The sequence below is a fragment of the Triturus cristatus genome, chromosome 7 (genome assembly GCF_964204655.1).
Source record: "Triturus cristatus chromosome 7, aTriCri1.1, whole genome shotgun sequence".
In the NCBI taxonomy this organism is placed as follows: Eukaryota; Metazoa; Chordata; class Amphibia; order Caudata; family Salamandridae; genus Triturus; species Triturus cristatus.
Window position 1 is genome coordinate 1,339,954,500 of NC_140590.1, and position 13,385 is coordinate 1,339,967,884.

The 13,385-nt window shown below is 49.2% G+C and overlaps 1 protein-coding gene across 2 annotated transcripts in view; it reads left to right on the top strand.

The window, feature by feature from the left end:
- Positions 1-13,385, top strand: part of LOC146811999 (uncharacterized) — a 364,821-nt gene that overhangs the window by 20,822 nt on the left and 330,614 nt on the right. The window contains exons 2-4 of one of the 2 annotated variants that reach the window (XM_085614550.1): positions 475-586; positions 689-742; positions 823-934. The exons of the other annotated variant lie outside the window; for it this stretch is intronic. The gene's annotated coding sequence lies outside the window, so the exon portion shown is untranslated. The remainder of the gene's footprint in view (positions 1-474; positions 587-688; positions 743-822; positions 935-13,385) is intronic. 2 annotated transcript variants of the gene reach the window in all.

The following is a 13,385-nucleotide window of genomic DNA, read 5'->3' on the forward strand; positions in this document are numbered from 1 at the left end:
AGCGGTCCGTTTGCGTTGTAGAAATCATAAAACAGCTGGGAGTAGTTAATCGAGCCGGCCTCGTTGAAATGTAGTATATAAGGCAAATCTGTTCGGTGCAATTCGTCGAGACGTTGGGACCCGGAGACTGTACACGACGTATACACGCGTTTAAAGAGGTGAGCAGAACGAAGACTGTAGGTCTGCAATCGTCGCGCTCGGTGGGAAGTCGCTTTTTAGATTGTAATTAGAAATTCATTAGATTATGGAACTGGGGAGGACTGATAGTTACCATCTAGGGCCCTATTGTTCTTAGAGGAAATATATCGCTCACTGAAAAAATATGATAGAGTTGGGTTTTCAGTTCGGCACATAGGCGATTTAATGTAGGGGTTCGTTTGGGATAGTGTTCTCGTTAGGGAGCAGGATTAATGCAGTGACTGTTTATAGAAGTTGATGACAGATTCACGGGATCTGATACTCATGTTTTTCCAGCACTAAAGAATCTGATGATCGTGCTGAAATATCTGAGGGAAGAAAAGAGTCTCCCCAATACCACGTCTCTGAAAAAAGAATAAGAAATTATTAATTTACTGAACCATTAAAGGTAAATCCAGTGCATGATTAATTCCGAGATCTTTAAGACCTAATATAAAGGATCCAATTGAATAGTAGAATAATATGTATCATGAACTTTGTTCTTTTCTAGATTATTTTATCACCAATACCTGAACCTAGTGACCATAAGAGCACAGGATGACAGGTAATCTTAGGTGCTCTAGAATGTCTAAATGCTAGAGATTATAGATTCCAGCTAAAATATAAGTGTCTCAATTCCTTTAGACTGATGGGTCAATCTATCTTGGTGTGACTCCATTGAGTGACATTGGTGAGGTGATACGAGGAGGCAAGGATCCCTTGAGTATCCATCACTCTACTACGTCCCATACATAAGGTACAAAAATTGATGATATTAGAATTAATGTGACATCACAAGAGTAGTATGAATGTATGATATAATTTGATCTGGTTGTAGTGTTAATGAATGAGTTTGAGTGAAATCACCAGGAGAAAAACACCTTGTTATTAAAAGTATTCTTATGTATGTGTTATGTTTAATGGTAGGAATCAACGCTGTACCTTAAAGATTTCTGTGTATAGTTTAATGATTGAATAGGGTGTGGTTTTAATTGGAACTTATAATTGTGAATAGAATAAAAAAATGTTGGAAAAGTTTTTAATATGCATATTCTGTTATCTGATTTAGATTGTACATTGACTTCATGGGAGAATAGAATATTTGTCCTGAAGAAGGGGGTCGTTTATCTTCTGATTTCCACCGAAACGCGTCGACGCAAATCTAGGAGGGAGATTATAGATTGTATTGACATCTGTTTTCCGAATTACTGAACGTTGAGATAATCAACTAGGAAAATAGCTGATCTTGATCATATGTTTCCCTACTCCTGTAGATAAGAAAACATTTTTTCTAACTGTGTCTCCCTTTGCAGTGTTTTGTTTGTACATTCATCATATTGTATACTTTTTTAAAGTTTTTAACTGTTTTAATTTTGTGTCCTATGAATTTTTGATTGTGTGAAGCCATATGATTATATTTTTAATAAAATACATTGAATTTTTCATATGAAAACCCGACTGGGGATTATCTTTGGTGTCTTATCCTGGTGACAGATTGGGTATAGTTGTGAATGTGTGGATAGAAGCTCTTTTGTGCCAAAAGGGGAATTTTCTTTTTGACTTTTGTCTACTTGGTGCTCCACCCCTTTTGTGGTACGGGGCCCCTATCTTCTTTTTTTAACAATCACTCAAGAGAGACAGTAAGCGGGACTCCACTGTGGGAAACACACTGCCAGCAACTGCAGAATCAGAGGAAAGGCACATGCGGCCATCCAGAGTCTATGTCCCTAATTAACAGGCACCAGGACAGTACCCTAATGATGCCTAAACAAGGGAAGAGAAACTAGCCGAGGAGCACCACAAGTCCCACGTTTGCTGCCCATCAGTTGCAGGTCGAAGGGGGTAGAGACCGATACCCCCGCAAGAAGCCACAAGACGCTCACAGCTGCCCCAACACATTCAGTATTCGGGGCAGAGCACCCAAGGACACTGCCAAGAAGCCCAGAGCTGCCCCAGCCAAGAGAAGCCTCAAGTGCCAAGCAAGGTGCAGTGAAGGCAAATGACCGTAAAGCAGCCAAGCCCATGAAGGTGCAAGGGGAACGTGCGCTGAGCTCACAACCCCTAGTGCCTGTTTGATGCCACCTCAAGTGAGGAAACTGCGGCACTCACCCTCAGTGGTGAGTGGGCACTCCAAGCGCCCAGAAGAGAGGTACCTCTCCACAGAGAAGAAGCAATGCTGAAGGCAGCTGGGAGATCCTCTACATTTCCACCGCACCAGCACCAGTGAAGCCCCACAGTGGGCCAAAAACCCGCACAGTGTCCTCCCTCACACTGCCTCAAGACGGAGTCGCCGGCGGCCCAAGACAGGCAAGAGGAGAGCTGCACGCTCCAGGTGGTTAGCTGCCACTGCAACATGTGCTCAGGCGACATCTGGCCAGACGCCACATTTGTACAGTAAGGAAGGAGTACGTCACACAAAGTGACTGACCCCGCCAAGCATGCCTGCATGGAAGCAGGAGCAGGCGCCACAAGAGTGCCGGCTCGAGGCGCAAGCACGACGCCCTCGAGCAAAGAGGCAATCTGCCATCCTGGCAGAGGAGCACCGCTACAACCCCTGAGAAGGGGAAGGGGCCTGCAAGAGGGCCTCAAGGAGAAGAATCACGTCCTACCAACAGGACAGACCTGCGACAGGTCAGCAGCAAAGTAAAGACCATCCCAAGAATTGGACACGACCAGCGAGATGTCCTTGTGGTGCAAACATGTGACAGGATACCACATCCACGCGAGGAACCTGGTCGGAAGGAGGAGAAGAGCGTGGCAGGACTCCACTCCACCAAGGAGGAAAGGAGAGTGGCAAAACGCCATAGTGCAAACAAATACCACAGGCACGCAAGATTGAAAAGGAGAAGAGTGACAGGACAGAGGACTAATACCAGCTGTGGAGAAGGTGTTCATCAGCACAAGCAAGCCACCGGGGTGCAGAGACGTCACTGGAGACAGCTTCGTGGGAGGGCCAACCGTAAGCCGCTAGCAAGCGCGATCTGTGTCCAGGCCCCACGTTTCACAGTGCGACCGTCCACTCACCGGTCACCGGCTGCTTGGCATCGATGGCATCATGTCTAATAAGTGTACATGCCAGAAGATAACCGTAAGTGGCCACAAAGTCCTTCCAGTCCTCCTCACTCCACGAAGTCACCTACAGCAAGAGATCGCCGCCTGTTTGCCCAAATGTAACAAATATAATCATATTCATCATCTAGGTGCATCATCACCAAGAACATCGAAGGAGCAGCGCACCACCAGAGTGGATCCAAACACTCAAGACACCCGGAGGTCCATGAGGCACTCCTAGCGCCGTGGGAGGCTAGCCACCCAGAAACCTTCTGTATGCCCCTTTAAACCTGAAGCCTGCCGAAGAAGAGCATACCTGACCATTGGACTACCCATCCTTGATGTGACATGAGGCTAGGCCGTGGCCCTGTTGGGAGTTCTGCAGCGACCCCTCAGCTCGGCCTACGAAAGTCCACACAGCCCACGTGGTCATGTGGCAATCCCGGGGCAAGGGCCTCAACGGAATACCTGTGAGAGGGGAATCTGAATTGAAGAGATGTGCCGGCAGCAGCTCCACGGCAGGCACCGGGAAGCGAGGAGGACGCAGATGGAGACTGGTCACCCCAAAGACCATCTGAGGAAGGCATAGAACCCGAGTCCTGACGGTACGAGCGCACAGACCGAGACACCACCCTTTGCGGCTACATGAGCGATTTGGCTGTGGTCCTGTTAGCAGTTCCTCAGTGACCGCTTTGCATGGCCTACACAATGCCCGTACAGTCCACACGGTCCCATGGCAGCCCCGGCAGGAAGGCCCTCCAGGAGACTTTAGTGAGAAGGGAGTCCAGGCGGGAGAGGCAAGTCAGAAGCTGCTCGGCTATCGGGAACTGGAAAGCATCCTCGCCTCCAAAGAAAGCCCTCATCCACTGAGATCTCCAAAGTGGACTCCACCACCGCTCCAGATGCGCCACTATTTTGAATTTTGTAAATAGACACCACAAGACCAGGTCGATCTGAACTTCATCCCTGAGGCGGACCAAAGCTTCCTGACTGGGTGGTCCAGAGCTCCAGCACCTCCCAGCAGATGGCCTGAAGAGACTCATTGGTGCTGTGTATTGTTGTTTGGCTTTCTTCATAGGTTGGACTTTTTGTTTGTTTCTTTTTCATTAAAGTTTGGGAGGGATGTAGTGTCCTGCTGGACACGTTCTAGTGTTCCGCCTGCTGTTAACTTACACTGCACACCCACCCATCACAGGGGTCACCGGTCAGGTGACCCTGCTAATGAGGGGGGCCGGGCATACGTGCCCTGGGCCAGTTACAGTACCATACTCCATGTGTCCGTGTAGTCATGTACTCGACATGTGGGTGATCCAGCGCAAGACTGGTAATGGGAAACAACATTTACCGATACCCTCCCTGCGTCTCAGACCCAACGTCACACTAGCTCACTCACTCACGCAGTCATTGGTGGGGCCCATAACACCAGCACTCATACGTCTCTCTCACAAGTCTGCACACACAGGAGGGATGAGTAATTCAAGCGCTGGACATGTGGGGAAAATACCTTATATAACCTATAGGGAGAGAAAAGTTATTTTACAAAATATACATTAATATCCTTCGCCTATTGATCCCTAGTCTCAAACATCAAGGCACTCCACCCTCCTTCGCCTATTGATCCCTAGTCTCAAACATCAAGGCACTCCACCCACCTGGTCAATGGACCATTTTAGTTGGATTGGTTGATGGTGATTTAGAACCAGCTAAAACACAATTTAAGACTCAGAATCCTTATTTCCCTCAATGAAACCACAAACTCATATTTCTTGTTAATCAATATTTGTTTATCTAAACTTTCATAATGATTATTATTTGCATTTGTCTCGTCAAAATTTAGGGTTTTAGATCAATTTAAATAAATCGCAGAACATCATATTTACCTAATCTGGCTAGTTGAAGTCCTCTAATTCATTGGCTCTGCATAACCAAAATTTGTCGTAAATTGTCCGAAAAGCAGGCCAAAGCTCAAAGTCCGCTGCTCAGCACGCTACAGTCCCAATTTATCAAAGGACCAGAAGCCGTGCAAGCATCTATCATAGCCCGTAGATTTTGGAAAAGTTTGCAGTCATCAAACAATCGGGCAGCATCTGAACCATCAGGAAAAGCGTCACGAACCCAATGAACGAACGAACCAACCTCTTTTTCTAACCCACCCCTCATTTTTATAATAAAAGCCAGGTTAACATGATACAATTTTTAGGCAAAGAACGGTATTGGGTGGTTGGGATCGTCTGATTCTTATTCCCAGATTTTCTGTACAGTTCGAGGGGTGATGTCACTTGTTAGCCCAAGTGTCGGATTGTTCCGGTTTACTGTAAGGTTGATTGTTCCCCTTTTTTGACGAAAGTCCCATTTGCCATCCTTGACCAGGGACAGTCTGTGCAAAGGTCGCTACGAGGTTTAGGAGATTTCTTGCACATGCGCAGCTCACTCCACGCCTCATGAGACTGTGGCCTCTTCGTCGTGTGGTGTCAGCGGCCATCTTTGATTTAGGCCCAAATGCCAACTTAAGCGAAACAAACACAAAAGAATAACTAATTCATAGAAATGGTGATTCTAATGTTAACCCCTTGCTAATCCCCCTATGTGCTTGTATTTATCTAGCATATAGCGACATTTAAAGCCATTATATTCACCTTTTCGATCCCATCAGGAACGCAAACATCACAAAGCAACATATATCATGCAATATTCTATTACCACATATACTATTGTTAATATGCGTACAGATTTTAGTTATAAGAGTAGCCATGCAATTAGCAAATCCCATGTGTAGTTTAGTATTAATAATGTCGATTAGTATTCATGCAACACTTGTTTAATAATATTATAATTAATAGATTATATAGTTAGTATTTTCATGCAAAAATAGAGGAGGTATACAAAATGTTGCACTACCTGCTCCATCATGGGCATAAGGCCCAATCCACTACTGGAGGGATCGTAATGACTGTGATGAGGAAGAGTAAGACTGAGAATAGTGAAGATTAACGGTAAGTAATTCTTAAAGCCTACACTATCTCAGTGGGGGTGTATTTTGCAATTGTATGCTGTCATTAACGATATCTGTGTTATGTCACAGAATGAGATGCTTGTTCTGTTTGATGTCCTAGAGTGTGGACCTCATGCTTTGGCATGTCTCATAACTTATCTTATATGGCTGTACAATCCAGGAGGCTGCAGGGCAATTACAAGCAGCATTGCAATTAAAGAAAAGGAATAGGTAAGAAAAGAGAGAGAGTAAGGATGGCAGAGAGAAAGAGTCATAATAATTTGCAAACAAAGCTGTAGTAAATGGCATTTACAGTTTTTAGAGAACATTTTATAGAGGAGTGTTTTGTATAAATTTGCAAATAGCCAGGAGGTTGGGTGGTGTGCTGAGATAAAAGAGCATTGCAGGTAAAAGTCACAGAAAAATTGCAGCATTGTCCTTAAGTTTGCATGATCCTTTATTTGGAAGTTTCCAGACCTAAGATAATTTGTTACTGAGAACTCACAAGCCACGTGTTCAGGAAAGCATAGTGGCATGATATGATAGTTCATAGGGCTACAGTGAGTTTTCTGTGTGACAGTTTAAAGTTAATTCTGGGGTTTAAGAGGAGTCACTTGAGTTCTTTTTTTTTTTTTTTTTTTTTTTTTTTTGAAACCGTTTATTGCAATCTCAAATATATACAGGTATGGGCCTACAACCTTCCGGCCGGCCGCTAAAGTGACGATAACAAATGAGAAACATACAATGAGGCACTTAGCTTTGCATAGACACTAAGGCAGGAGGTATCAACAACGCAGGCCATATGGCTCAGAGCCCGCAATACGGTTTCATTTTCTACAACACAACAACATAAGTAAACACACACCCGCAAGGCAACCCACGATCGAGAGTGACAGCACGTGCTCCTCAAATGGGGGACCCCAAACCATCCACTGAAAACCCCCAAGAGGGGAAGGGAAACAAGTCCAGGACTGGGGGAACACTATGCTTGGAGCTAGGGAAGGGAGAAAACTAAGGGGATGGAGCTGGTGAGGCGGGAGGCAACAACGGCGGCTCGCAGATATCCCCGCGGAAGGCGTTCCAGGGGCCCCATATCTTCACCCATGCACCAGGCTTACCCCGCGCCACATACACCACCTTTTCTCGGAACATGCACCAATCCATGTGTTCTTTCCAGGCCGATACCGCCGGGGACCTCTGGGATCCCCACAGCTGTGCAACGTCCCGCTTAGCCACCATATAGCCCAGAGTCACCCATCGCGTCTGCGGAACTGAGTAATTGGTCGGTTCCCACACATTCAGCAGACATCTCCTCGCTTCAGGCAACAGCGCGACATGCGTAACCGCTCGCAGGACCTCATGCACACCACGCCAGAATCGCTCCACCCTCGGGCATTCCCACAAAATGTGTAGAAAGGTCGCTGAGGCACCACATCCACGCTTACACAGTCCGTCCTCGGCATAGCCCATACGCAGAAGCCTTGGCCCCGTCATGTACACCCGGTGGAGTATCTTAAGCTGGACGAAACGAAGGCGAGCCGGGATGGCCACCTCCTTCGGAGAGGCCACCGCGGAAATCCAGTCCTCGTCGTCCAACTCCAGCCCATCGGCAACCCAGGCCTCGCGGAGGCCAGTCAGTAAGCCCGAGCGATCATTTATCAATTTCTTGTAAATGAGGGAGATCGTGCTGTCCGGAACATGGCCATCTAGCACTCGATCCTCCAGGGGGGAGGACTCCGGGATGGAGGCCACGTCTGGGAAGACGGAGCCCAGTGCGTGACGGACCTGCAGGTACCGAAAGTATTCACTGCCCCGCAGCTGAAACTCTGCCTGCAACGTCTCAAATGTTTTAAATCCTCCCCTCGTCCAGAGATCCCCCACTGTACTGATGCCTATAGTGTCCCACTGCGCAAAGCCCTTTGAGGTCCACAGAGAGCCCAACCTCTCGGACGCATACAGCGGTGACGCCCGGGTCAAACGGTCCTTCCAGCCCATAGCTGCACTAGCCGCGTGTCATACTCGCACCATAACACGCGTGGGTCCCGTCAAGCGGGAATCGGGCACACTAGCGTAGAGCGCTCGATTGTAGTCGCCACCGGGCAGGAGCACCTTGTCCATTTCAAATGCCGGGTTTAGGGCGGGCCCATAGAGGCCGTGATTAATTGCAGCTAACTGGGAGGCCCAGTAATACCGTTTAATATCCGGGAGGGCAATCCCTCCGTCGTACCACGGGAGCGTCAACTTTGCCAGGGCTATACGCGGCCTCCCGTCCCAGAACAGGCGGCGCTGTAGACCCTCCACTTCACGGAAGTAGCGCGCTGGGACCAGGTCCATGGTGTTCTGGAGAGCGTACAGGAAGCGCGGCAGTGACATCATCTTGAACAAAGCCGCCCGGCCGAGCGGCGAAAGTGGCAAGCGCCTCCAGCGCGCGACATCCTCCTTCAAACGCTGGAGGGGGGGAAGCAAATTTCGCTCGTAGCGGGCCACTGGGTCAAGCGTAATGTAGACACCCAAGTATCGAAATCCCTCCGAGGCAATCTGGATCGGACAGCCCCGCGGGAGGACAGGAGCCTCCCCGGAAAGCACATAGACACAGGATTTGGCCCAGTTGATGACAAGGCCTGAATTACGGCCAAATGAGTGCAGAACATCGACCAGGACAATCAGTGATTTACGCGGGGAGGCTAAATACAAAAGGATGTCGTCTGCATAGAGAGACACGCGGTCCTCATACTCGGGGGTCCAACGGAGACCTCGGATAGAAGGGTGCCACCGCAGCCACTCCGCCAGAGGTTCCAAGGCCAGTGCGAACAGGAGCGGCGACAGGGGGCAACCCTGTCGCGTGCCCCGTCCCAGCACGAATGGGGCCGAGACTCGACCATTCACCACCACCTGCGCAAGTGGGTCCGAGTACAACAATTTGACCCAGCTGACGAAACCCGGCCCGAAGCCGAACTTCGCCAGCATCGCCCAGATGTACGGCCACTCGAGTGTGTCGAACGCCATGGTGGCGTCCAAAGACGCCAAGATGGCCGGCTCCCGCACGAACGGAACACGCGCTAGCACGCCGTGCAGGCGTCGTAGATTAAGAGCCGTATTGCGATGGGGAATAAAGCCGGACTGGTCTTGGTGGACCAGGTCGCCCACCACGCCGACCAGCCGGTTGGCGAGCACCTTGGCGAGGATTTTAGGCTCCGCATTCAAGAGCGAGATAGGCCGATAGGATGTGACTCGGTCTCGAGGCCTCCCCTCCTTGTGGATAACCACGATGGTAGCCAGACGCTGGTCCGGCGGGAGGGAGCCCCGCGAGTGGGCCGCAAGAAACATCGCGCGGAGGTGGGGTGCCAGTACATCCGGTCGCAGCTTGTATAACTCGATAGGAATGCCGTTCGGGCCCATGGCCTTGCCAGAAGCGACCGAGCGGATGGCGAGGGCGATTTCGTCCGAGGTGGGGGCGGCATCCAACGACTCCCTGTCCTCCACAGAAAGGGAGGGGAGCGCGATGTCACGCAGCAGGGCATGGGAATCCTCCTCCGAGCAGGTAGAAACCGGGGAATATACCTCGCGGAAATAATCCGCGAAGCAAGAAACAACGCCTTCCGGCTCAGTGACACGCACGCCATCCGCCCTCTCAATCAGCGGGACTACACGACTCGCTCTCTCCTTCTTATCCAACCACGCAATCAACTTGCCCGCCTTATCACCCACATCATACAATCGCCCCTGTTGCTCTCTGCTGAGGCCCCTGGCCGCCTCCGTGACGAGGGCCCTATAGGCCGCCTGCTTAAGGTGCAGAACGTGTAGCGCAGCGTCAGTCATCCCACTCCCCAAATCACCCTCCAATTCAGTAATTTCAGCCTCCACCCGGGTCACCTCCTCCTGTGTGCGCCTCCGGGCATGGGAAATAAAGGAGAGGGCCTCCCCTCTCAGCACTGTCTTGAAAGCCTCCCAAAGGGAGATAGCCGACAGGACTGACCCCACATTCTCCTCAAAATACCGTTGCAAGGATTTAATCAAGTCAGCGCGAATAGTGGGGTCGCGCAGGTACCAAGCGTTGATCGGGGCTACCCTGCCCTCCCCCCTCGGGAAGACACCAAAGTGCAACAGGAGCGGGGAGTGATCTGAAATGCCCCTCGCCAAATGGCGCACCTCCCCCACCCTCCCGGCATAGGCCGCAGGGACAAGGATATGATCAAGCCGCGAAAGGCTACCATGGGCACCCGAATGGAAGGTGTACTGCAGCTGAGTGGGATGCTTTAAACGCCAGCAGTCCACCAATCCCAGTGTATCCAAAAGGCCCGACAGCCACGCCTGTGCCCGGGGGAGGTCCCTAGGGGGATAACGATCCATAGTCCCAGAAACCACTGCGTTGAAATCCCCCCCAACCACCAGAAGCCCCCCCGGAAGGCACTTGAGTTCTTTATGTGCCTGAGTAAACTGATTGAAGTTCCTGATATAGAGAGAGATATCTAGAGGGAATCTCTGTGTTTTGGGGAAGGTCTGATAGGATAGCAGTGAAAATTCAACATTGGATAATTCTAGGACTTGCAGAGCCAAGCAAAAGTCATTGTAGGAATAGATGTCGATTTTACTTATTGAGTGGAGTTTGTGAATATATGACTTCATTATATGCTTTACATAGATTTGCATGTTCCGGTAAGTGTTCAATGTAAAACCATTGAATTTAGCTTGAGTGGGGTTGTTTGTTAATATTTTGTCACAGTATGTGTGTTTACTTCAAAATATTTCAAAACACTCCAAAATTAGTTACTCTCAATTGACTTATTGGATTTTCCAGTAGGTTGTGGCAAGTTGACGCTGGAAATACTCCAGTACTGTTGACGTTAAATGTCATATGTGGTCAGCCGTGTGTATTTGCCCCACACCATATATGATTAAAACATTGGCTTTAGCGAAAACCATTGTGCCATTACAATGCTGGAGTTTTAAAGCCACTGATTTAACTATACAACGAAAATGCTTTCCCACCCTTTACTACTTAGCACCCCTAAACCCTACAAATACCACCCTTATGAATACCAACCCCATAACCCTAAAAATAAATACACTTCCCTCCTGTAGGAAGCTGGCTCTGTCTATGGTATACCACTAGGTGGTTATACTGTACACAGAGGCCAGCGATTCCCCAGAAGTGTGCAGGGCTCACTGTGAACCCAAACTGCTCTATTGGTGGTAGTGTGGGATAGCAGCCTTAGGCCTAACACAGAGGAGTGTCAAACATTTATTGCACACACATAGACCAATAATGTAAACATGACTAAAAAAGGAGATCCACACCAATTTTAGAAAAATAAGCTTGTTTGAGATTTATTTTAAGACCAAGGTCTTCAGAAAAAGGTAAGTAAGTTTTTCAGGATAAATACTTTAGTCTTTTAAAGGTCGAAACAGCGCAATTTTCAAATAGTTCGTTGTTGTCCTATGGAGGAAAACAACAATGTGGCTTTATGGGTAAGTAGCCAACTTACAGTTCCAGTCTTCAGGGGTTAAGGTCAGCAGAGGGCAAGGTTTATGTAAGCACAAAGTCTGCACCACCATTGGCACGGGGCGACCAGGTGCAGAGGTCAAATTCGTTGATAGGCTCAATGTGTTTCAGTGGAGACTGGGTGTCACACTGCTTGCAGGCAGGTAAATAGGTCTCAGGGGGGCAAGATTTAGGGGTTAGAACAAGCACAGGGGGGGGCACAAAGCAGCACCAAACATACACCACCAGCGACACTGGGGCGGCTGGGTGCAGGGTGCAAACACAGCATTTGACACTCAATGCTCTTCAATGAGGAAACTCTGTTGGAGAAACAGGCTGCAGGCATCACACCAGAGGCTGCAGGAGGGAGACTGGCAACAGCAGAAGTAAGTTGAGGTGTTGAGGGTCGAAGGGGCACCGTCTGTTCAGGTCACCAAGGCCAAGGGGCTTCGGGTGCAGGGGTGTCCTTTGATGTCAGCTGGAGACAGGCCGGTAGTGTTGGGGCCAAGTCAGTAGATGTCTTCATTCTTCACTGCACAGCATCTTTTTCGTCCTTCTTAGGTCGGCAGTAACTAGTTTCTAGGTCTGGGGGAGCCACCTAAATACTACATTTAGGGGCGTTTGAGGGGAGTAGCAGATAGGGCTAATGGGCAGCTTACCTGGGGTGACTACACCCTCAATTTCTGCCACCCTCCTGTGGGAGGGGGCATAGTCCTAGCTCTGATTGGAGGGGTCTCCCCATCTTCAAGATGGTGGGGAGTGAAAGATGTGCTTCACCTCGCCTCCCCCACTGTAGGGGTGGAGTTAAAAGAGGTGGGCGCACCTCCGACCTTCCTAGGTTTTCCCACTGGTTTCCCCGCCCAAAGTGTGTGTTTTAACTGGGGGCTGCCTTCTGCTGTTAGCAAACACAACAAGATGATGGATGGAGTGCTGAAACCTTTCAACCACTCACCCCCAGTCCAGATATTTGGGGTTTTATCCATTGTTCTTTTGCTCACTATGCCATCCAAGTTTGGACCCAGCCATATGGAAATCAGTCTTGACCCTGCTCCTCAAGGGAACAGTCCAGCCCGAACTGGCAGGCCAAGTCCTCCCTGAACTGGAAACAAACATCCTAGGAGCAGTTTTGGAGTATCACCCCTCATTAGCCAGGCTAGCCTGAATCCAGAGGCACAGCGAGCAAGGGACCACATCTGGGTATACCTTTGGCCACTTAAAGCAAACTTATCAAACACAACAAGATGATGGATGGAGTGCTGAAACTTTTCAACCCCTCACCCCCAGTCAAGAGATCTGGGTTAAAACCTAGCTAGCGGCAGGGTGTCACATTACAAAGGCGGCATGCCTTTTAAGCTTCCCTTTCGAGCACTGTGCCCATCCTGGGGGAGGAAGTGTGACACCTCTGTCTAGGATGTACATTGTTTCTGATCCCAGAGAGCATAGGCTATCGACCCAGGGGTCCAGAAACATATCTGGTGGTGGCAGGCTGCCTACAGCCAGTCTGTGACCACACCAGGGTTGGCAGGTTTTCAGGAAGCACCTCTGAGGTGCTGTCTGAGTACATAGTTCAAGAAATCTCACACTGGAATCGGTGTGGGTTTATTGATAGGAGCGGTTTGGTTCCAAATACTCCTGGATTCACAGAAGCCATCATGGTGCTGGGGAATTCGAGTTGTCGAGTTT